This window comes from Saccopteryx leptura, chromosome 6 (genome assembly GCF_036850995.1).
Source record: "Saccopteryx leptura isolate mSacLep1 chromosome 6, mSacLep1_pri_phased_curated, whole genome shotgun sequence".
Lineage (NCBI taxonomy): Eukaryota > Metazoa > Chordata > Mammalia > Chiroptera > Emballonuridae > Saccopteryx > Saccopteryx leptura.
The window spans coordinates 51,068,639-51,093,860 of record NC_089508.1 but is presented as its reverse complement, the minus strand read 5'-3'; the positions used below and the strand labels follow the sequence as shown (position 1 = coordinate 51,093,860).

Genomic DNA, 25,222 nt, shown 5'->3' with positions numbered 1-25,222 from the left:
ATGATAGCTAAGTCTTAAATTTTGCTCTGTTCTACCAGGCAACTAAGGCAAAAAGAAAGTATGGGATTTATTTGTCTTGCTTATCTAATAGCAGAAAGTCAATGAGCACCCAAAAAAGAGAGAGATCTATTCTAAACACTTATATGCTGAGTACTTCCTCACATGGTTTTTCTCCGTTTTACCTTCAACGTTTTTTTCTGTTTTAGTTTACCTACCGAATAGACAATACCTTTGTATGGTCTGAGGATCTAAATAATATGAAAAAGGATACACTGAGAAGTATCACTTTCGTTCTATCCCCATCCACCATGTTCCCCTTGTCCAAGAAGTAATCATTTTTATTTATCCTTTCAGTGGTTTAATGCAAATATAAATAATTTTTTATTTCTCTACCTAAAAGTAACATTCTTTATACACTGGCCGATGCTTCCTGCATCCCTTTTTTTCACTTAACAATCTATCCTGGAGGTCATCTAATATCAATGTATTGCAGAACACTATCTGTTGGGCAAATAAGTGTGTTAGGCTTGCTCGCTTGTATTTTGCCTGATTGGAGCATGAGCACAGGGCAGCACCATGTGTGTGTATAGTCTGTGTAAGGCTGCAGGTGCTTGCCCTCAGGATGGCAGACTGTAGATTGCCGATTGCCTGCCACCATTGGAAGGGGCCATTTGTTGCTATTGTTTGCCGGAGAAGGGGTTTTTCCACCCGACCTGTTTGCTCATCAGCCCTGTAAGAAAGAAGCGGTTTTACCTGCCTGCTTGCTCATCCGCAGTAGAGAGACTCTAATAAATGGAATGGCCTCCCATTTTCCAGCTCCTCAGTTCCTTTGCCATCCGCCAGAATCCAGTGTGAACCTGCATGGCCACAGCCACCAGCCTTACATCTAGTGCAGCAGTAAAGGTTCAGATCAGATTGGTATGGAGCTGCCAACACCCTTGAAGGGTGAGGTAGAGGAGTGGTTGTTGCTCTCCAGTGTATGATTCCCCATGGCTCTACTTTTGGGGACCATGGGCTGGCTATTTTTTACAACCCTGTGAGAGAAACCAAGAACTCTGTGAGAGAAGTTGCCTGAGGTCGAAAGCTCCAGCACGAGCCACAGACATGGCGGCAACAATGGCACGAGCTGGAACAGTCACTGGAGAAAGGGCTGCAGGTCTAAGAACTGCAGGTCAGGCTACAGGCCGAGAACCAGCGAAGGCTTGAACTGAAGCAAGCACTGGAGAAGGAGGCCCACTGCTCTTGAAAGCTGCAGTGTGAGATACAGGCAGAACACCAACAGTGCCTGAAACTGGAGTGATCTCTGGAGAAGGAGTTACAGGTTCATGTGCTCCATGAACAGGGGTCAGGAACCTTTTTGGCTGAGAGAGCCATGAACGCCACACATTTTAAAATGTAATTCCGTGAGAGCCATACAACAACCCGTGTACATTAGGCATTATATCCAATAAAAATTTGGTGTTATCCCGGAGGACAGCTGTGATTGGCTCCAGGCACTTGCAACCATGAACACGAACAATAGGAAATGAATGGATTGTAATACATGAGAATGTTTTATATTTTTAACGTTACTATTTTTTTTATTAAAGATTTGTCTGCGAGCCAGATGCAGCTATCAAAAGAGCCACATCTGGCTCGCGATCCATAGGTTCCTGACCCCTGTCCTAGAAGCAGAATGCTGGCACTGACAGTTGGTAGAGACACAACTACGGGGTCAAGAGCTCGAGTCTCAGCTTCAGATTGAGAGCTGGCAATCACTGGAGCCAAAATGGTCACTAAAGGAAAAGCACCCATGCCAGTGGAGTGGCTCTGAGCCAGCAGGAGCAGACGTTTCCAGTTCTTCTGAGGATGAGGAGGTTCGGGCTGAAGCTGCTGTCCACAGACTCAGAGCCCAGCTGGTGGTCACCCAGAAGGTAAAAACCCAGCAGCCAAGAGTCCCTCGAGAAGCCACAGCCCTCTCCACAGGTAGAGGAGCACTTTGTGGTCTGGCCCTACACCTAGGCAGAGCTGATGGAGTTGGGGGCACAATTCAAGCATAAACTCACTGAGCCCCTGGCAGCCTGGTTGCTGCGGTTGTGGGACATAGGGTGGATGGCATCATGCTCTCCAGAACAGAGAGGGAGAAATGGGCTGCCATTACCACACACTCTTTCTTAAGGCAGCGTCTTCAGAACTACCATGACAACCCAGGAAACCATACCCTATTAGAATGAGTGGTCACCATTTATACAGTCTGGCAGAATGCCAGAGGCTTGCCAGGAGCAATGAGTAGGTGGCAATGCTATAGTGAGCTAGTAAAGGTCATTCAGGAACTAGATATGAAGAATGTTGCTTTCAACCCGAGGTCCCATGGGCCATATGAAGAAGTATTTACAGCAGGGATGAAGAACCTCATTCTCTGCAGAGCCCCATCAGCCCTTTTTGGGGCACTAGTGGCTAACTTGGGCCCCTATATGGGACACCCCATCAACACAGTTACACAGATGGTAGCAGATTTCAGGGAGCTGGAGGCAGCATGGGATCATAAAGCAGGGAGGGCTGCTGCCCGTGCTGCACCACACCCCCCACCCGACTAACAAGGGAAATGAGCCTGTAAAGGTTACCCGAACACAGATGTGGGTAGATTTGATTGCAGCTGGGGCAGATAGAGAGAAATTGGATGGCAGGTCTAATAAAGTCCTCTTAGAGCTTTGGCAGCAGCTTGAGCCAGAACAGAAGTTCCAGCTGCTGAGATGAAAGGCCCCAGCAGCTACCAATAATATGATTGATGTGCAGGCAGCATGGTTGCAGGATTACTTGTTGTGCAGGAGACTGTTGCAGAAGAGAAAGATCCTCTCCAAGACCCATTGTTCCTGTTTGAGTAGAGGGAAGGCTGAGGGACCTGCCTAATAGGGATGGATGGGGAAGCCTGAGGCCCCATGTGAAACTGACAATCCATTGATCACCTTCTAATGTACAGCAGGTGTTGGCATTAAAAGATAATAGGTTCTTTTTTTTTTTTTTGCTGCAGCAGCAGCAGCAGCAACAGAGAACTATCAAGGCGGCACAGGTCTTGAATGTGTTTGACCCCGCCAGGCCCTGTAAGCATGCTAAGGGGTTTGGATGGGGCTTGTGGCAATGCACAGAGTGCTTATGGAAAGGCACTGAGGTTCATTAATAAAGAATTGTATGCCTAGTTGCCTGTAATGGACCTTTACCTTGGTGATTTGCACAGACAGCTGGGTTGTCTATTGTAGACTCATCACTGAGTGGTATAATGGACTCTTGGGCTGCAGCCAGAGAGGGGCACCAGTTCCCTTGTTGGATGGACATGTCGCTTTTGGACAGTATGAGAGACCCTGGTGGGGTGGAGGGCAGCTCCAGTGGAGGGCCTCCTGCACCAGGAAGCTGCTCTCGTCCAGGTGCAGAGACCTAACAAGGACACTTTATGGTTTCCAAGGACACAGCCCTGGACTATACAGGCCCTCCCACCTACCGTGGGGTAGAGGGCTAGAGATGGGCCTCCAGGTAGCGCCTTGGGCAGAGTGCTCAGGGAGACATTGTGAAGGGCACCTTTGTAATTATTGTGATTGTATAACTTGTGCTGTTGCTGTAGTCTGTTTGTTTATGTAACATACCTCACTCCTCACAGAGGGATCATTGAGGAAGATACCTGTTGGGTAAATTGTGAAGCGAGGAACACAAAAGGGGTGGAATATTGGGCAAACAATTGTGTTAGACTTGCTCCCCTTGTACTCTGCCTAATTGGTGTTTGTCCTCAGGGCGGCAGATTGTAGATTGGGGATTGATTGCCTGCCATTATTGGGAGGGGCCATTTATTGCTGTTGTTTGCCAGAGAAGGGGTTTTCCCTGGCCTGTTGGCTTATCAACCCTGAGAAAGTGAAGGAGTCTTCCTTGCCTGCTTGCTCGTCCTCATTCTGAGACTCTAATAAATGAAATGGTCCACCATTTTCCAGCTCCACAGTTTCTTTACCATCTGCCCGAATCTAATGTCAACTTTCCTGTCCACAACCACAGGCCTTACCAGGCTCATCATTAATGAAAGGCGCAGTGGGATGAGGATGTCACCCAAAGCAGTAATTACTCTAGAGCACTGGTCCCCAACCTTTTATGGGCCACGGACCGGTTTAATGTCAGAAAATATTTTCACGGACTGGCCTGTAGGGTGGGACGGATAAATATATCACATAACCGAGACAAGCATCAAGAGTGAGTCTTAGATGGATGTAACAGAGGGAATCTGGTCATTTTTATTTTTTTATTTTTTTTTTGTATTTTTTCTGAAGCTGGAAACGGGAAGAGACAGTCAGACAGACTCCCGCATGCGCCCGACCGGGATCCACCCGGCACGCCCACCAGGGGCGATGCTCTGCCCACCAGGGGGCGATGATCTGCCCCTCCGGGGCGTCGCTCTGCCGCGACCAGAGCCACTCCAGCGCCTGGGGCAGAGGCCAAGGAGCCATCCCCAGCGCCCGGGCCATCTTTGCTCCAATGGAGCCTCGGCTGCAGGAGGGGAAGAGAGAGACAGAGAGGAAGGAGGGGGTGGGGGTGGAGAAGCAAATGGGCGCCTCCCCTATGTGCCCTGGCCGGGAATCGAACCCGGGTCCCCCACACGCCAGGCCGACGCTCTACCGCTGAGCCAACCGTCCAGGGCCTGGTCATTTTTTAAAAATAAAACATCGTTCAGACTTAAATATAAATAAAATGGAAGTAATGTAAGTTATTTATTCTTTCTCTGCGGACCAGTACCAAATGGCCCATGGACCAGTACCGATCTGTGGCCCGGGGGTTGGGGACCACTGCTCTACAGGGTGAGATCTCTACTTTCATGGCACTATCCAGTCCCTACCATTACAGGTCTAAAAATATTCTGGCCCACATCATATTAGTTGCACTCTTATGGCACTGATGAACATCCAAAACTAGCAATTAATTGACATTAAATGGAGGCGATTCTTTAGATTTACTGAAATCTTCAGGCTGACTGCCTTCTCAAAAGGTGTCTCCTACCCAGGGAACTGAATAATTCTGAAAGATATTTCATCCAATATCATAGGTCCCTGTCCCCAAACTGAGTGTGGCTCTCCTCTTCTCAGGTAACTTGTGTCCACCGGGCTCACCATTCTCCGCTCACCGTTATCTCCTGCACCATCTGTTAGCATGTTCTTTCTTCAGACAGAGCGCAATATGCTTGGGAGATTCCACCTTAACTGGTGACAGTCAAGTTACAGTGTACTTTCAAGTCTTCTCCAAACTCTTCAATCAAATAACCCCAGGATCTTTGATATAGTTATTATGATCTATGGTGGTTTAAAAATATATCCACATGCCTGACCTGTGGTAGCGCAGTAGATAAAGTGTAGACCTGGAACGCTGAGTTCACCGGTTCAAAACCCTGGGCTTGCCTGGTCAAGGCACATATGGGATTTGATACTTCCTATTCCTCTCATTCTCCCCTTCTTCTCTCCTCTCTAAAATGAATAAAGTATTAATATATATATATATATATATCCACAAATTCTTTACTAATTTTCTCGTTAAGAAATGGATTTAAAAAAAAAAAGAAATGGAGTTTAACCCCCACCTCACCTTCTGCCTTGAGTGTAGACTGGGCTTTGTGACTTGCTTCTAATGTTTAGCGTATGGCAGAAGCAATCATGTGTAACTTGTGACTAGGTCAGATGTGGTTCCTCCCTGCTTTGCCCTCTTGGATCACTCACTTTGGGAGAAGTCAAATACCACATCGTCCTGAGGGCACTCTACCTGTGGGATGTCCATGTGGGGAGGATCTCAGGCCTCTCGCTAAAAACCAGCACTAACTTGTAAGACAAGTGAATGAGTCACACAGGATGTGGATCCTTCAGCCCAAGTCCAGCCTTCAGATGAATGCAGCCCTTGACAAATTCTTGACAATCTCATGGCAGACCCTGAGCTAGAACCACCCAGCCAAACTTCTCCTATCCCATAGACACCACGTGAACCAATAAATGCTTATTACTTTACACTACTAAGTTTTAGGGCAGGGGTCCCCAAACTAGGGCCCACGGGCCGCATGCAGCCCCCTGAGGCCATTTATCCGGCCCCCGCCGCACACCCGGAAGGGGCACCTCTTTCATTGGTGGTCAGTGAGAGGAGCATAGTTCCCATTGAAATACTGGTCAGTTTGTTGATTTAAATTTACTTGTTCTCTATTTTAAATATTGTATTTGTTCCCATTTTGTTTTTTTACTTTAAAATAAGATATGTGTAGTGTGCATAGGGATTTGTTCATAGTTTTTTTATAGTCCGGCCCTCCAACGGTCTGAGGGACAGTGAACTGGCCCCCTGTGTAAAAAGTTTGGGGACCCCTGTTTTAGGGTAATCTATTAGCAGCAACAGATAACTAATATACCCCAGATGGCTGAGATCATGCTTTTTTTGTTTTAATTCTTATGAAGTTTCTTCTCAGAGGGTAATAACTTCTGTTCTCCAGGGAACTGAAGAGCACAGTAGCCTGGAACCATCATTTCCTTATCTGCAAAAGACAAGACTGGTATAAAGAGCACAAAGCAAGGGCTTAAACAGAAGCTGTTATTAATATTGCTGTCATGGCTTTATTAATATAATAATATAACTATTATTAATATTGCTGTCAGGAACATTGAATATCTTCTATTTGTCCCTCTATATTCACCCCTCATCTTTTTTCCATTCTATTCTATGCCCTTGGAGACTGACCTTCATATCTCTTGCACTCAGACTTTGGGTTGGGTTTGGCAAATGGGAAATACTGGTCAAAGAAAGGAGGACTAGAAGAAAGTGACAGAGAGATGTTTTCTTGATTTCCTCTCTGCTGGACTTCATGTCTCTACTTAAGGCCAGAGCCCATGAAGGGGACTCCTCTATACACTCCTTGTCTTGTTACTAGTCACCACTTCCTCCAGGCTTAGGGGTAGTAATGGCTCCTCTCTGTTGCTGGCCCCAGGGTGATCCACTTCTGTAAACAGTCTCCTCATTCAACTCTCCTTAAATTACACTGACTCTCTGCAGGGATCCTGAGTAACACATACAGTCTAGAAATGACATAGAATTTTTAGATATGGCTGTTTTTAATAAAGATTTTGGATTTAAAAAAAAGGTGAAATCCAAAAGATTGCTAAGAATCCAAATAAATGCAAGATTGAGTTTAGAAAGTCTTTAAACAAATGGTCGTTGAGAATATCCTGAGTTGAATCCTCTGGCTAATGTATGTATTGTATGTATGGAAGGGACCGTATTTCCCTTATAAACACAAAGCCAGGACCTCCAAGGCCAGCTCCGGAACAGCCTTGTGGCGAGCAGAGAGGCAGAGTGGGAGGAGGATGCTGGCTTGGCCTTGACTCTGCTCCCCAAGTGGACGTTTCTCACTCTCAATCCTGGCCCTCCTGCTCCCAGGTCGCCGCGGCTTCCTTTAATGCTCTCTTCTGGGATTTCAACAACAGAAATAAAAAGCAACTTTATAAATATTTAACGAGAATAAAAAGGAGAGAGCCTGAGCAAGAACCACCCAGTTAAACTGCTTCCAATCCAGCCTGGAGGATTAGGAAAGGTCATTTTGTTCCTACCCAGCTAACTCTCTGCGAGGCTTTACCATCTGTCCTACTGTGGAATTAGCACACCTTCACAGGCACCTTGCTTGGGCATTGTAAAGCTGTCAAAGAATTTATCTATGTAAAGTGTTTGGGACAGTGCTGATACCTAGTAGGTGCTATTTTCAACAGCAGGGGTAGCAGAAGCTATAGTTATGAGTGAAGATAATGGGTATGGAACATAAACATGTTTTGACAGCTAGAGTTCAAATTTATGCCAGGAGCCCATGTCTGAAGGCACAGTCCTAACAGGGTCTGCGACAGACCAGGAAAAAGCACTATAAGCCTGATGATAACCACACAGAGATTATACAAGTAGGTGGCCTGTAGGTGACTTTTCTCAGTGGAATGAAGGGGGGATGGCAGATCAATAATCAAAAACTTACGTTATTCTTTTTTTCCCCCTTTTCCAAATGAGAGGAGGGGAGATAGTGAGATATACTCCTACATGCACCCTGACCAGGTTCCATTGGGCCACCCCATCTAGGGCCGATGCTTAAATCAATGAAGCTATCCTCAGTGCCTGGGGTAGATGCTCAGACCAACCGAGCCTATGTGGAAGTCCTGAGTTCAATTCCTGGTCAGGGCACAAAGGAAAAGCAACCATCTGCTTCTCCATCCTTCCTCCTCCCCCTTCTCTTTCTCTCTCTCTCTCTCCCCTTCCCACTCAATTGATTTCCCCATTGCTCAACTGATTTGAGTGCATTGGCCACAGGCGCTGAGGATCACTCTGTGCAGCCTCCACCTCAGATACTAAAAATAGCTCGGTTGAGAGCATGATCCCAAATGAGCAGAGCATTGGCCACAGACAGGAGTTGCCAGGAGGATCCCAGTAGGGGAAACATGCAGGAGTCTGTCTCTCTATCTCCCCTCCTGTCACTTAAAAATAAAAAAAAAGTGTGTGTGTGTGTGTGTGTGTGTGTGTGTGTATTTTTAAAATTATTTCCCTCCCTTTGGCAACCTCAACTTGTTCTCTAGATCTATGGGCCACCCCACTTCTTTCACTGCCTGCTCAGACTGTCTTGGCTCCTCCAGGCCTGCCTTTCTCTGTGTTCTTTTGATACAATGTAATGCTTCCCAGAACCAGACATTATTACAGGGTGCTGACAGGTAAGAACCCAAGGGGCCGGTGTGAGGGATAGAGCAGGACTCAGTGAAGACATTCATTGCCAGCTGTCACTGAGAAGCGGAAGGAGAACATCCACAACAATGTATGCAGGAAAGCCAGAAAAGAAAGGCTTTCTAAATTATCCAAAGAGAAACCTAGAAGCCATTAATGGAGAAGGGACCCATCTGACTACATAATACATTTAAAATTCTTGAATGGCAAAAGATACCATAAATAAAGTCAGAAGACAATGACAGAGTGGAAAACACTATTAGCGACACAAAAATATTTTTCACAGACAAAAGATAAATGTGCTATGCAAAAAGTGCTCTCCAGTTCAATAAGAAAAATATGAAAAGCCCAATAGAAAAGTGGTTTGAACAGGCAATTCACAAAAGAGAAAATATAAACCTCCAAAAGACAGAAAATGATGATTGACCTTACTTGGGACAGAGAAATGCAGAACAAAGCAACGAGATGCTATTTTTGCCCATGAGATAGGAAAAAACTGAAAAGACAGATAATACCCAGTAAGGAAGTGGCTGCACTTGTACACTGTTGATGCTATATTAAGTGAAAAAAAGCAAGTTGAAAAATTAGACAGATAGCATGATTCAATTTCTGTACAGGTACTTTAAAAAACATGAAGAGACAGAGAATGGTCAATGAGTAGGCCCTTTTACACTTGAAGAAAAAAAATAAAGAAGGATACACAGCAAATTGTTAATCTAGGAAGTGTCTTTATATACAGCTAGTGCTCAACTTACGACCACGATTGGTTCCCACAGACCGGTCGTAACACGATTTGGTCATAAGTTGAGTAGGCTATATGTACAGTACTGTGAAATGATGTTATAAAAATCTTTAAGTCATATTTTATCATAATTTTCTTTCATTATTATTATATATCATCATTTTCTTTGTTCAATTTATGCCATTTGTATCATCTCTACACCATTTTGTTTCTTATTTTTACAGTCGTCAGGTTTAAGTAAAACACTGCATTACCAGTATAACTGGTTTAATATTTGCAAAGACAATTTCCTCTTGGTAGACATCTTGGGAGGGGTTTGATGAAAAATATCCAGACACAAAACACAAATTGCTGTACCGAGTCTGGGATAACAGTTAAAATGGTGCACGCAGAGATGGTAGTGCTGCCAGAAGCTGTACGCCCAGCTGGGCAACGCTTGTGCTGCCAGACGTGGAGCAGTCGTGGCTAGCGATTATGGTCATAAAGTCGAATGGTCGTAAGTTGCATAGGTTGTAAGTCGATCAATATTTGTAGTTCTTTCTTTTTAAGTATAGTTGGGTTAAGGGTGATTTTTCTTTATGTGTTTTCACTAATTTTCAACCAAATTATAAAATGTGATATCAATTATAAAACGTGATATCATTGCAAAGATGTTTGTGAAAATGGATCCATCTATGGCCTGCCTGTTTTGCTTTAGGCACTGTACAGTATAAGAGTATTTCCACATGTTAGTTTTACCCTCACAGTCCATATGAAAGATACTATTAGAACCATTTTACGGTTCTGGCCTATTGGCTTAGTGGTAGAGTGTCAGCCTGATGTGTGGAAATCTCAGGTTCAATTCCTGGTCAGGAAACACAAGAGAAGTGACCATTTGCTTCTCTACCCCTCCCCCCTTCTTTCTCTTTCTCTTTCTCTTTCTCTTTCTCTTTCTCTTTCTCTTTCTCTTTCTCTTTCTCTTTCTCTCTCCCTCTCTCTTGCAGCCATGGCTCAAATAGTTTGACCAAGCTGGCCCCAGGTGCTGAGGATGGCTCCATGGCCTTACCTCAGGCACTAAATGGAGCAATGGAGCAACACTCCAGATGGGTAGAGCATCGCTCCATAGAGGCCTTTGAACCATTTTACAGGTTAAGATGGAACTTTAAGAGTTAAAGTGACTGGTCCATAGACTCTGGCTGTGGTCATGGCTTATAGGCAATTCAAAATAAAGATGTAGATAACATAGGTGACACCCAGGTTATTGTAAGAAGTGGATTTAAAGCCTCCAATCTCATAACTACCCTTTGAAGTACATAAATATCCTTAAAAACTGGGTCTCAATGTATTCTTCTCCAGCTGTCAAGTTCTTCTACTTACGGCTTTTAATGTCCTGGGTCCACAGAATTGCCATACTTCAGCCAGGGGACACAAGTGAGGGTGCAGGGAGAGTAGGCCTTGAGGTCCCAAGCACTAAAAGGCAACTTCACCTCCCACCCCCTTAATCCTGGATTAAGCGATACCAAATGATAGTTCAGTTCGTCAACTGCCCCCATTTTCAACAACACTTCTAACTCCCAGCTCTTTTGCCACTTTTTTCTCAGGATACATCGCCAGCTGGGAAATCCCTAGAATCCCCCTGCCATGAGGGAGGCAGCCTTTGCCCTGGCCTGTGGCGACGACTCCAGACCTCTGATGAGTCTAAGTTTGTATACAGCAGAGGGAGTGCTATTCTTTCATACTGGGGTTGGGGGAGAGGGTGGATTCTGTGTAGGGCCAAAGCTGCCAGGAAGAGCTAGAACCAGGGGAACAGGTGACATCTGAGAAGGGAGGGGGTAAGGAGAGCAGGAAAGCCATTAATTATGAAATGAGTCTGCATGATTTATTACAAAAATGGGAGGTGTGTGTGTGTGTGTGTGTGTATGTGTGCAGTTCTGGAGCCGCAAACCAGTTGTGGGTAATAAGGGAACCTACGAAATACAAAATACTATGAAAGAGACAGCTAAACACCTGAGACAGGCCCTTGGTCTGTGTTTAAATGGTCCATGTATGTGTATGTGTGGGTGTGCGGGTATGGAGTGCAGTCTTCCAAGTTCTGATGACGTGATTCAAATATTAAGGCACCTTTCTCACCCTTTGAATCCCTCCATCTTCCAGTTGAAGAATCTTTCCTTCTCCCTGTCTCCAGTCCCCAGTGCAGGCCAATGCCCCAGCTTGGCTAGGGATAGAAAAATTGCTGAAGGTCCTTCAGTCCTGCCCACCAAATCAGGTCTTCTTTCCCTCAGCTCAGTCCTTGGGTGTTACCAGATTAGATTATAGCCTTCCAATGTTTTAAACTGCAACCCTCACCAAGGAATACATGTTATATCACAACCTGGTACCCAAGTGCTCCTGAGAGTGCATGAGTCTACACACGCACACTGAAACAGAAGTTTAACACACAATACTTAATACTTATCTTAATCATCCATGATGAACTTTGATTGTTTTCCATTCTATTCTTTCCTTTTTCATTGTTTGAAATGTTTGTAACTGCTTGCAACTCACTCAGTTGATGTTCAGACCAATGGGTTAAGACCAGCAGTTTGAAGAACACTTAAGACAACCAAATGATGCAGACATTTGGAGAGAATGCCTCAGTATGCCACAGCCATGTGTAAGAGAGGAGAAACCAGAATGAAGGGCAAGTTGTGGTCCACGGCCCTCTCTCAGATCCTCCTAGGTAAGAGATTCTCAGTAACTATAGGGTTAACTGTATTGAATCATATGATTGAAAGGGAGCAAAGATGATTCTAGAATAACAATAAGATTAATTATTGAAGGTTTCCTATATGCCAGGCATTGTTCTAAGCACTTTAGTCCAATCAATTTATTGAATCCTTACACCACCATCATGCCATATATTGTAGTACTATTAATTAGTATTATTAATTCCTGATGGACAGACAGTTTGAGAATTTAACCTCCAGGAAACAGCTAATAAGTACACATGCAGGAATCAAAGCCAGGCAGATTGGTTCCTGTGAAATTCTGATTTATACAAAATATATTTGGTCTTTGCCTGGAGTTTCTGGCCCACAGTTCCCCAAACCCTTGGTATCTCTTAAATGTTAAAAGTGATAAAGGCATCTTTTGTTATGTTACTGAGGTGACTTCTGGAAGCACCAAAGTATGGGAGCTGATCGCCAGTGGAGCCAGCCACCCTGACTAGAGGGTTGGAATTTTTGGTTCTACCTCCTGACCTCCTCAGAGGGTAGAAAATTGCATGTTGAATCAATTGCCAGTGGCCAATGATTTAATCAATCACGCCTATGTAATGAGCCTCCAGACAAGCCTAAAAGCACAGGGTTTGGAGAAGTTCCTGGTCAGTGCTAGAACTTCCTGGAGGTGCTAGGAGACAGGCGCTCCTGAAAGCTCGGAATCCTTCCCTATACCTTGCCCTATGCATCTCTTCCTGAGCTCTATCATTTTATAATAAACTGATAACCTAGTAAGTAACATGTTTCTCTGAGTTCTGTGAGCCACTCTAGCAAACTGATCAAATTCAAGGAAGGAGGAGGTCTTGGGCACCTCTGATTTATAGCCAGATGGTTAGAAGCACAGGTAACAACCTGGGCTTGCTGTTGGCATCTGGTGGGGAGGACACAGGGAGGAAGTCTTATAGGACTGAATCCTTAACCTGTGCAATCTGATCCTATCTCTGGGTAGGGATGTCAGAATTGAGTTAAATTTTCAGACACACATTGCTGCAATCTTGGTGTATCAGGACAACGCTCTAACCAACTGAGCTGCCTGGCCAGGACTTGGTATAATGTTTTGAAGTTTCATCTATGATGTAGCATGCATCAGTACTTCATTCTTTTTTATGGAAAAAAATACTCCATTGTATGATATACCACTGTTGTATCCATTTATCAGTCGATGGACAATTGTTTTCCACCTTTTGAACAATTGTGTACTAGTTTTTGTTTTCAATTCTTTTGGATATATATCCAAGAGAGGAATCACTGGGTCACACGTTTAAATTACTGAGGAACTACCAAAGTGTTTTCTATAATGGCCACGCCATTTTACATTCCTACCAGAAATGTATGAGAGTTCTTGATGTTTCCACATTCTTGTCAATACTTGTTTTATTTCTTTTTTTTTTTAATTATAGCCATTCCAGTAGGGTATCTTATTGTGGTTTTTATGTGTATTTCCCTAATGACTAATGATATCAAGCATTTTTTCATGTGCTTATTGGTCATTGTATGTTTTCTTTAGAGTATGTTTATTCAGGCTCTTTACCCATTTTATTTTATTTCATTTCATTTTTTTAATTTTATTTTTATTTTTTGTATTTTTCTGAAGCTGTAAACGGGGAGGCAGTCAGACAGACTCCCGCATGCGCCCGACCGGGATCCACCTGGCATGCCCACCAGGGGGCGATGTTCTGCCCCTCTGGGGCTTCGCTCTGTCACGACCAGAGCCACTCTAGCGCCTGGGGCAGAGGCCAAGGAGCCATCCCCAGCGCCCGGGCCATCTTTTGCTCCAATGGAGCCTCGGCTGTGGGAGGGGAAGAGAGAGACAGAGAGGAAGGAGAGGGGGAGGGGTGGAGAAGCAGATGGGCACCTCTCCTGTGTGCCTTGGCCAGGAATCGAACACGGGACTTCCACACACCAGGCCGACGCTCTACCACTGAGCCAACCGGCCAGGGCCTATTTCATTTTATTTTTAAGTGAGAGGAAGGGAGATAGTGAGACAGACTCCCACATGTGCCCTGACTGGGATCCACCCAGCAACCCCTGTCTGGGGCTGATGCTTGAATCAACCAAGCTATCCTCAGCACCTGAAGCCAATACTTGGACCAATCAAGCCACACTCAGTGCCTAGGGCTGACACTCTAACCAATCAAGCCACTGGCTGTGGGAGGAGAAGAGGAAGAGAAGGGAGAGAGTAAGGGGAAGAAAAGCAGATGGTTGCTTCTTCGTGTGCCCTGACTGGGAATTGAACCTGGGACTTCCAGACCCTGGGCGGATGCTCTAGCCACTTAGCCAACTGGCCAGGGCCAACCTTTACCCATTTTTAAATTGGGGTGTTTATCTTTCATTGATGAGTTTTTAATCTATTCTGGGTACAAGTTCCTTATCAGATATATGATTTGCAAACATTCTGTGGGTTGTCATTGCACTCTGTTGATAGCATCTTTTGATGCATAAAAGTTTTAATGTTTAGAAAGTTCAATTTATCCCTTTTTTCCTTTATTCCTTGTTTTTTCTTTGGTGTCATTAAAAAAAAACACTGCAAATCTAAGATCATGGAGATTTTGCCCTATGCGTCCTCCTAAGAGTTTTATACTCTTACATTTAGGTCTTTGAATCGTTTTGAGTTAGTTTTTTAATATAGTATGAAGCAGGGTTCAAACTTCATTCTTTAGTATGTAGACATTTAGTTTTCCCACCACAATTTGTTGAAAAGACTCTTTCTCTGTGGTCTCTGCATCCTTTGAAAACCAATTGACTATAGATGTGTGAGTTTATTCCTGGACTCTCAATTTATGCCAGTTCCACATTGTTTTGATTGCTATAGCATTACAGTAAGTTTGGAATCAGGAAGGGTGACTCTTCCAACTTAGTTCTTTTTCAAGATGATTTCAGTTATTTGCAGTCCCTTGCAATTCTATATGAATTTTAGGATCACCTTGTTCACTTCTGCAAAGAAATGCCTTTGGGATTGTTGGGCAGATAAAATGTATTATGCTCACTTTGTTAAAAATGGCACTGCCCACGTGATATTAATGTGTGTTGAGAATCCTTGTAGCCTGGGGCTTGGTTTTGGGATTAAGCCTTTCCCACCCTTTTTGATGTAGGGCGGTACAATCCAATCATGCCTCAGAGAAGTGACTTTGTATTAGAGACTTCCCTATTTTGTATATTGGATTAAAGGTTTGGATTTCTACACTATAAAATGGGGGCAGAGCCCTGGCCGGTTAGCTCAGTGGTAGAGCGTCGGCCTGGCGTGCGAGGGGTCCCGGGTTCGATTCCCGGCCAGGGCACACAGGAGAGGCGCCCATCTGCTTCTCCACCCCTCCCCCTCTCCTTCTTCTCTGTCTCTCTCTTCCCCTCCCGCAGCGAGGCTCCATTGGAGCAAAGATGGCCCGGGCGTTGGGGATGGCTCCTTGGCCTCTGCCCCAGGCGCTGGAGTGGCTCTGGTCTCGACGGAGCGACGCCCCGGAGGGGCAGAGCATTGCCCCCTGGTGGGCGTGCCGGGTGGATCCCGGTCGGGTGCATGCGGGAGTCTGTCTGTCTCTCCCCGTTTCCAGCTTCGGAAAAATACAAAAAAATATATATATACAAAAAAATAAAATTAAATTAAAAAATTAAAAAATAAATAAATAAAATGGGGGCAGAACGAGAGCTTGCTCTCTTGGTTCCTGAGATTATCATTAGAGGAGAGGGCAGAGAGGAGAACAGAAAGAGGCCATGTGGCCAGGAGAAGCAGCCAAGATGGCGGAGTATTGAGTGAGAGGCCAGTTTGTGCAGTTTGACGCTGGAGAAGGAAGGAGATGGGGAACAGAAGTGAATAAATCTGGTGAGCTAGAAACCTTTGATTCTAGGTAACTTGGATAAATCAGTAGCTTTGTGAGCACTGAATGTGAGTGGGTTTTGGAGCCCAGTGTGTGTTTTTTACTTGCCTGCCGGGTGCAAGCTAGAATTAAAGATGGTGGCCCACCAGTTTTTGGCTCCGTTGTTTCTTTACCGACTGTCCGAATCCAATGCGAACCTGCATGGGCCGGGCGGCTGTGATAGTGGCCCTGCCTATTGGCCTTACAGGGATTTTGATAAGAATAGCACTGAATCCGTACATTGCTTTGCATAGTATTGCCATCTTACCAATATTACATGTTTGAATCCCTGAACCTGAATGTTTTTTCATTTATTTAGATCTCCTTTATTTTCTTTCAGCAAAGTTTATCATCTGTCTTGCATCTCCTTGGTTAAATTTATTCATACATTTTTTTTAAAATTCCCCTTTATTTTACCCTTTTTGATGCTTTATAAATGGGACTGTTTTCTTAGTTTCCTTTTTGGGTTTTTAATTGCTAGTATATAGAAATACAACTGATTTTTCTGTATTCATCTTGTATGCTACAACATGGCTAAATCTGTTTATTAGTTCTAATTGCTATTAATATTTGTCCCTTGCTCAAGTCCTCCCACTCTCATTTAATTGTCAAAGAAACCAAGTATCTGGGACTTGCCTGAGGTCTTGCTGCCCCTATGGCTCAGATTCAGCCCAGCTTAGGGCTTTCCCTTCAGTATTCATTCAGAGCCCCAGCTCACTCCCTTAATTGAACCAGGAGTTTTTTCAGTGTAATTTGTTGGGACAAATTACAGCAAGTTCCTTCTACAAAACCCCCTGTCCATCTCTTGCAACTCCCTAATCTACACACACACACACACACACACACACACACACACAGGATCCTTTGCCCCATTTAACTATTATCATGAGCCCAGCTGGACTCCACCCTAGCCTGGCCCCCCAGCTCTGGCTGCCTGGTCATAGAGATAACTGGAGGTAAATTAAAACCCAGGGACCTGACCTGTCATGGCGTAGTAGATAAAGCTTTGACCTGGAACGTGGAGGCCTCTGGTTCGAAACCCTGGGCTTGTCCTACTTCTCCCCCCCTCCTTCTCTCTCTCTCTCCTCTGTCTCTAAAAATGAATAAAATAATAAAAGAAAAATAGCCCCAGGGCCCTCTGGCCCTGACCTGGAGCAGAGAACTGCTGGGGTCACCCAACTCCTCTGCTCCCGCACTCCCCTGTAACCCTGGTCTCCTCAAGCACTAAGTCGGACCCACCAGAGCTCCCTGCACACGCTGCCCTGGAGAGGTCACACCCTTTGCGTGTAAACAGGAAAGCAGGCAAATTCAGTATACAAATCAGGATTATTTTAGGGGTTGGGCGGAGAGGTGGGGGGATGTGCAATTGTTTTCTGCAGTGGGGTGGGGTTGGAGGCTGCTCTGTGTTTGAGCAGATTTGTTGTTAGGCTCCCTGGTCAAGGGAAGTCACAGGCTGTATGTGCTCTGCCCCTGCGTGGAATGTGGTTTGAACATTCACAAAAGGCAGCCATAAAGGTGGAACTCACAGAAGCTATGGGCAGAGACAGAGGAGTGAGAATTGGGCCTGGAGTTTGAGTGGGTGGGAAAGGAGGGGGAAGGAGGAACTGCAGGCCCAGTGCCTGGCCATGTTGCCTAGGTGACAGGGAGGGGCGGAGGATGAGGGAGAAGTTGGTGAGTGGGCTGAGTGGATCTGAGCTTCTCAGATCTTAACACCATCTAGTAGCACCCATCTCAGCTTCCTCTGCTTCCAGAACTCATTCCCTACAGGGGGAAGCATGCAGGAGTCCTGGACTCAGGGAGCTTTCCCCATTCTTTCATCCTGGTAGCCAGATTTCAGAAGCTAGTGAGAAATAGAATTTCTGCTCTGGAAATGGGCTTGCCTTTCCAGTGACTTTCTGTCTTTTTTTTTCTTTTTCTTTATTTTATAAAGTGAGAAGCAGGAAGGCAGAGACAGACCCCCACATGCACACGGACGGGATTCACCTGCAAGCCCCCTACCAGGCGATGCTCTACCTCTATGGGCTGCTGCTCCATTGCTTAGCAACTGAGCTATTTTAGTGCCTGAGTCGAGGCCATGAAGCCACCCTCAGTGCCTAGGGCCAACTTGTACCATTTGAGCCATGGCTGCAAGAAGGGAAGAGAGAGAGAGAGAGAGAGAGATGGGGAGGAGGAGGGGTGGAGAAGCAGATGATCACTTCTCCTGTGAGCCCTGACAGGGAATCAAACCCAGGACTTCCACACCCAGGGCTGATGCTCTACCGCTGAGCCAACTGGCCAGGGCCTCCACTGACTTTCAAGTAGATTTGTAGCAACAGATCCTTGTTTCAAAGGAAATTTTACCCAGAATCTCAATATGCAAAGCAGACACCTAGTGGGCTGCTCACCCCATCCATCCTCTCCAGGACTCCAGGGTTGCACCACCCAAAATGTGCAAACACTTGGTCGGGGCCCAAACTTTGTACAGGTGGGAGAACTGAAGTCCCCTGACAGCTACTGATTTGTACAAGGACACTCAACGCATGAGTTTGTGGCCGAACCAGGATGGGAAACAGGCTTGCTAAGACCATGAAAGTACCAGCAGAGAGAAGCAGAACCCTTGGGGGAGCAGGAAAAGAATGGAGGCATGGGTTGTCTTAGAAACCTGGAGTTGCCAGAAATGCTGGAACAACAAACTCCCCCATTTTATAGGGGAGGAAAGTGAGCCCAGAGAGAGGGCAGTGGCTTGTTAGCAGAATGATCCTAAGAGGGAGTAATACTCCCTTATTAGACGAACTTAAACATGTGGCTGGCTAGCTCAAGCAGTCTTTAATGAAATTCTCAGGTGCCAGATGGTGCAGGGGAGGAGCACTGGCCTGGGAGTTTCACCCCCCTCCGTTACAGACAGGCCCCATGACCTTGGGAGATTTAGTTTTAAAGAGCCAAAGGATCATCCCCTGGTTTGTAAGAGGTCCAGAACAGTAATAGGATTAAATGGTGCTTCAGGCTGTTTTATATTGTTTCTAAATGTCAGGGCCTCCTTTAGGGGAAAAGGGAGTAAACACTGTTCTTTAAAGATTGAATTTGACAGTGGGTTTTTAAAAGGCCCTTTAATTTTATTTCCCATTTTCATAGCTAATTATAAAGCAACACATGGCCATTTCAAAAAATGTGTAAAGTACAAAAACAAATTAAAAAAAAAAAAAAGCAGACAATCACCCATAAACACTTCACCCAGTAACAACACTGTTCAGCATTGTTGTATATTTCCTTTCAGTCTTTTTTCTGGACTTTTTCCCTTGTACAGAGTAATGATGTTGTAATTAAAATAATTTTGTTTCCTCGACTGGTGGTGGTGCAGTGGATAGAGTGTTGACCTGAACCGCTGAGATCTCAGGTTCAAAACCCCAAGGTCACGGGCTTGCACACAGGCTCATCTGGCTTGAGTGTAGGTTCATAGACATGACCCCCATGGTCTCCTGCTTGAGCCCAAAGATCACTGGCTTAAAGCCCAAGGTTGCTGGTTTGAGCAAGAAGTCCCTGGTTCCAGGGGAGTGCCTCCTACTTCAAGATACAAATGAGAAGTAATCAGTGAACAACTAAAATGCTGCAACTTTGAGTTGATACTTATCTCTCTTCCTTCTTCTCTTTGTCTGTCTCTTGCTAAAATAAATAAGTAAATAGATAAATAAATAATTGTGTTTAATGACTAGTAAAACAGTTTATTTTACCCAGTATATCATGTATGGTGGCTAGGAAAAATGTCAAAGCATACCAAAAGCAAAAAGTACAATGTGAAGAGACAAAGCAAGTATCAGAACAGGGCATGGGGCCCTGGCCGTTTGGCTAAGCGGTGGAGCATTGATTCGGCATGTAGAAGTCCCAGGTTCAATTCCTGGCCAGGGCACATGGGAGAGGCGCCCATCTGTTTCTCCACCCTTCCCTCTCGCCTTTCTCTCTATCTTTCTCTTCACCTCCCACAGCCAAGGCTCCATTGGAGCAAAGTTGGCCCGGGCGCTGAGGATGGTTCCATGGCCTCCTCCTCAGGTGCTAGAGTGGCTCCAGTTGCAGCGGAACAACACCTCAATGGGCAGAGCATTGCCCCCTGGTGGGCATGCCAGGTGGATCCTGGTTGGGAGCATGCGGGAGTCTGTCTGACTGCCTCCCCACTTCTTACTTCAAAAAAAAAAAGAACAGGACATGGCAGGGATGTAGGAATTATCAGACTGAAAATTTAAAACAACTATAATTAATATGCTAAAGATTCTAACAGATAAAGCAGACAGTATGCATGTGTTGGGCAAACAAGTTTGTATTAAGTTTATTTAGATTTGTTTGCTTGTATTGGGGATGTGCCATGTGTGTATAATCTGTGGAAGGCTGCAGGTACTTGCCCTCAGGGCAGCAGGTTGCAAATTGTGAATTGCCTTCTTGCTTGAGAGGGGCTGTTGTTGCGACTGTTTGCTGGAGAAGTGTTTTTTTCCCCCTAGACTGTTTTGCTGGGCAGAGGAGTGCAGAGAGAATCCAGGATGGGGGAGGGGGAGGGCTCAGAGAGAAAGAGCCTTGCTGAGGCTTGTGGGGGCTGAGGAGGCCAGAGGGTGAGTCCGGAGAATGAGTCTGGATTGTGGAACTGGAGACCGAGTCAGGGTTTTGGAGCCCTGATTTCCACCGGGCCTGTTTGGGTGAGGCGTGTTGTGGCTGGAGGGGGCCTATGAGTCTGACTGAGTCCAGAATGCTGAGGGGCTTGGGAGCCCTGCCCGTTTGCTTGTCCACCGTTTGGAGACTTTAATAAACAGAATGGCCCACCATCCTTCGGCTCCACTGTTCTTTTACTATCTGCCCGAATCCAGTGTGAACCTGCTGTTATAAAGTAAGGCACCCCAGATTCTGAAAGGCACTGTACCTTATTTCATCGAGTTCACGTAGAGACACCCAGTCCAGATGAATTTTGAAGAGTTTTATTAGAGGAGGAAATTTTAATATGCTAGCTGCATATGGCTGACACGGGGCATCTGCAAGCCCAAATCGTACAGTCCCCCAAAATAGTTCAGGGGCTGCTTATATATCCTTGATCACACACCGGCAGGGGAGAGCATGACATCATGGTATGAGCTGGCAACATTTGTTTAGGGGATACACAGAAACATTAAGACTCCCAAGGCAACAGGCCCTGGCTGGTTGACTCAGTGGAAGAGTGTTGGCCTGGCGTGTAGGAGTCCCAGGTTCAATTCCCGGCCAGGGCACACAGGAGAAGCGCCCATCTGCTTCTCCACCCCTCCCCCTCTCCTTCCTCTGTCTCTCTCTTCCCCTCCCACAGCCAAGGCTCCATTGGAGCAAAGAAGGCCGGGCGCTGGGGATGGCTCTGTGGCCTCTGCCTCAGGCGCTAGAGTGGCTCTGGTCGCAACAGAGCGACGCCCTGGATGGGCAGAGCATCGCCTCCTGGTGGGCGTGCCGGGTGGATCCCGGTCGGGCGCATGCGGGAGTCTGACTGCCTGACTGCCTCCCCGTTTCCAGCTTCAGAAAAATACAAAAAAAAAAAAAAAGACTCTCAAGGCAACATAATCAAAGATGTTTACAAATCTTTCAGGGTTCCTCTTCCCACACTAGCCTAGAGATTCAACCTCAAGATTCCAGGAAGGGGGGGGGGGGCAGGAACTATAGTCAATGCAAGGTGGTATGTAAATGTTGTCTTCCATTGAAAGAGAAGAAGTTTCTAGGTTAACCTTTATTTTAGATTTAAAACTGAATGATCTATTGTTCTTGCAAGCCAGAAACTTCTACATTCTTCTCCCTCCCCTCCCTAAAGGAGGGACGGGACAGGAAAGCCTGACCTTTCCTCCCAGTATATTAATATCAATTTTCAGCTTTTGGTACCTTACAACACTGCATGGCCACGATGGCGGCAGCTCCTGGCCCAACAGCATGGAAAAACACAAAGGCAATGTAAGCAGAGACGTGGAAATACTAAGAAAGAACAAAAACATGCTAGATAAAAATAATAAAACCCACAGAATTGAAAAAATCTTTTGATGGGATTATTAGTAGGCTGGACATGACTGAGGAAGGAATCCCTGAGCTAGAGGAGATATCAATAGAATCCTTGATACCCAAAAAGCAGAAAGAACAGACTGAAAAAAGAAAACAATATCCAAAGTTTGTGAGACAATTACATAAGGTATGACATACATATAATGAGAATACCAGAAGGAAAAGAAAGTTGGAACAAAAGAGATATCTGAAACAATACTAAGAATTTCCCCCAATTAATATCAGATACAAATCCACAGATTCAGGAAACCCAGAACTCAGCTCAGAAGCTTAGAGAACACCAAGTAAGAAATTTTTTATATATATAAATTATATATATATATATATATATATATATATAGTTGGGCAGATAAAATATGTATATATTATGCTCACTTTGTTAAAGATGGCGCTGCCCACGTGGATGCCCATCGCCAGGTGATATTAATGTGTGTTGGAGGCAGGCTGTGGGCAGGCAGGATCTTTGTAGCCTGGGGCTTGTTTTTAGGACTAAGCCCTTCCCACCCTTTTTGATGTGGGGTGGTACAATCCCATCATGCCTCAGATAAGTGACTTTGTATCAGAGACTGCCTTATTTGTATATTGGATTAAAGATTTTTGGTTTCCACACTATAAAGTGGGGCAGACCGGGAACTTGCTCTCTCTTGGTTCCTGAGATTAACATTAGAGAGGAGAGCAGAGAAAGGCCACGTGGAGAAGGCCAGGAAAAGCAGCCAAGATGGTGGAGTGTTGAATGAGAAGCCAGTTTGTGCAGGGAGAAGGAAGGAGATGGGGAACAGAGGTGAATAAGTCTGGTGAGCTAGAAACCTTTGATTCTAGGAAACTCAGATAAGTCAGTAGCTTTGTGAGTACTGAATGAGTGGGTTTTGGAGCCTAGTGTGTGTTTTTACTTGCCCGCCGGGTGCAAGCTAGGATTAAAGATAATGGCTCTTGGGCAGATAAATTGTATTATGCTCACTTTGTTAAAGACGGCGCTGCCCAGGTGATATTAATGTGTGTCTCTGTGGGCAGGTAGAATTCTTGTAGCCTGGGGCTTTGTTTTGGGATTAAGCCTTTCCCACCCGTTTTGATGTGGGGTGGTACAATCCAATCATGCCTCAGAGAAGTGACTGTATTAGAGACTTTCCTATTTTGTATATTGGATTAAGGGTTTGGATTTCTACACTATAAAATGGGGACGGAGCGGGAGCTTGCTCTCTTGGTTCCTGGGATGATTAGCATGAGAGAGCAGAGGGAGCAGAGCAGAGAGCAGAAAGAGGCCATGTGGCCAGGAGAAGCAGCCAAGATGGCGAAGTGCTGAGTGAGATGCCAGTTTGTGTAGTGTTTGTATCTGGGATAAGGAATGAGATGGGGAACTGAGGAGAATAAGGCTGGTGAGCTAGAAACCTTTGATTCTAGGAAACTCGGATAAGTCAGTGGCTTTGTGAGCACTGAATGTGAGTGGGTTTTGGAGCCCAGTGTGTATTTTTACTTGCCCGCCGGGTGCAAGCTAGAATTAAAGACTATGGCCCATCAGTTTTTGGCTCCGTTGTTTCTTTACTGACTGTCCGAATCCAATGTGAACCTGCATGGGCCAGGAGGCTGCTGTGATGGTAGCCCTGGCCGTGCCTTCTGGCCTTACAATGGCCCACCAGTTTGTGGCTCCTTTGTTTCATTACCATCTGTCTGAATCCAATGTGAACCTGCATGGGCCAGGCTGCTGTGATGGTGGCTGCAGCAACTGGCTTTACATATATATATCATTTTCAAATTGCAGATAATCAAAGTTTTGAAAGAAGCTAGAGGGAAAAAACACCTTACTGATAGAGAAACAAAAGTAAGAATTACAGCTGACTTCTCTGAAACCATGAAGCAAGAAGAGAGTGGAGTGAAATATTTCAAGTGTTGAGAGAGAGAGAGAGAGAGAAAACCCCAGCAAACTAGAACTCTGTATCCTGCAAAATTAGCCTTCAGAAGTGAAGAAGAAATAAAGTCTTTCTCAGATAAACAAAAATGGAGGCTATTTTTTGCCTGTAGATCTGCCTTGAAAAAAAAATTTTAAAAGAAGTTTTTTAGAGAGAAGGAAAATAATACAGATCAAACAACTCATATCTAGTTTTTTTTGTTTGAATTTGGAATTCTTTTCGCTATTTCTGGGCTATACAGATCTCTCCAGGCTGCTACTTTGTAGCAATTTGAGAGTTTTGAGCTCACCTTCTGCTGTAACCTTTTGTGAGGATCTAAGAGGAACTTCAGGCTCTAGCTAGACTTCCAATGGACTCACCAATGGTTAGCCCCACCTCAACCCTGGAGTCATCTGAGATGCCCCATGAAGAAGATTCAGCTGGCACTCAAGTTGAGTCAGAAGTACTAGCAAAGAACTTCAGTAACTTGACTTTCAATCCCAGTATCAAGTTCCCTTTCCTTCTACCAGAAGCCCAACAACAGAATGAAGCAAAAAACTTAAAAGGGCTTAGACCAGGGCTGGGTCAAGGCATGATCTACAGGAGGAGACATGGAGTGAGGACTCTGGCAACTGCTCAGAAAGAAAGGATGCAAAGGATGTTACAAATCATTAGATACCGCATCATTTCCCTGCTTCAAAAAAAAACCAAACCCCAAACCCAACAATCCCAGAGGAGAGGAAACTTGAGACTGAATCAAGATTCAGAAGATACAGATGTACCTTCCATTAGTGCCTAGATCATGGAGATCCTTCTGATAATATTATCATGGAAAATAATTTGGATATAGAGTCAATTTAGCCATTATTGTTTCTTGTACTTTTTTTGTTTCCTTGCCAGTAGCTTTAAGGTATTAGGCAGCAGCTTGGGAGCTACTTTGCTAGGACAGCCTGTGCCAGTATGCTGATAACCTATGATAGAAGTTCTGGGATGTCTTTTTCTTGCATCTTTTCCTTGTCTAACCTGATGTCCATAACTTATACGGAATCTGTGTAGTTTGCATTTGAATGGCTTCAGTTCCTTTTTTTATTTTTTAGTGGTACTAAATGTGTGTCTAGAGAATCTTATTAAAATTTGAGGCCAATTTGGGACCTTTTAAAAACTATTCTTTATGCCCTGGCCAGGTAGCTTGGTTGGTACAGAGGTCACTGGTTCAGTCACTGGTCAAGGCACGTACAGGAATGGATCAATGTTCCTGTGTCT

At 45.0% G+C, this 25,222-nt stretch overlaps 1 pseudogene; it reads left to right on the top strand.

Moving 5' to 3' along the window:
• Positions 1-861: 861 nt before the first annotated feature.
• Positions 862-24,820, top strand: LOC136377065 (developmental pluripotency-associated protein 3-like; annotated as a pseudogene).
• Positions 24,821-25,222: the final 402 nt, after the last annotated feature.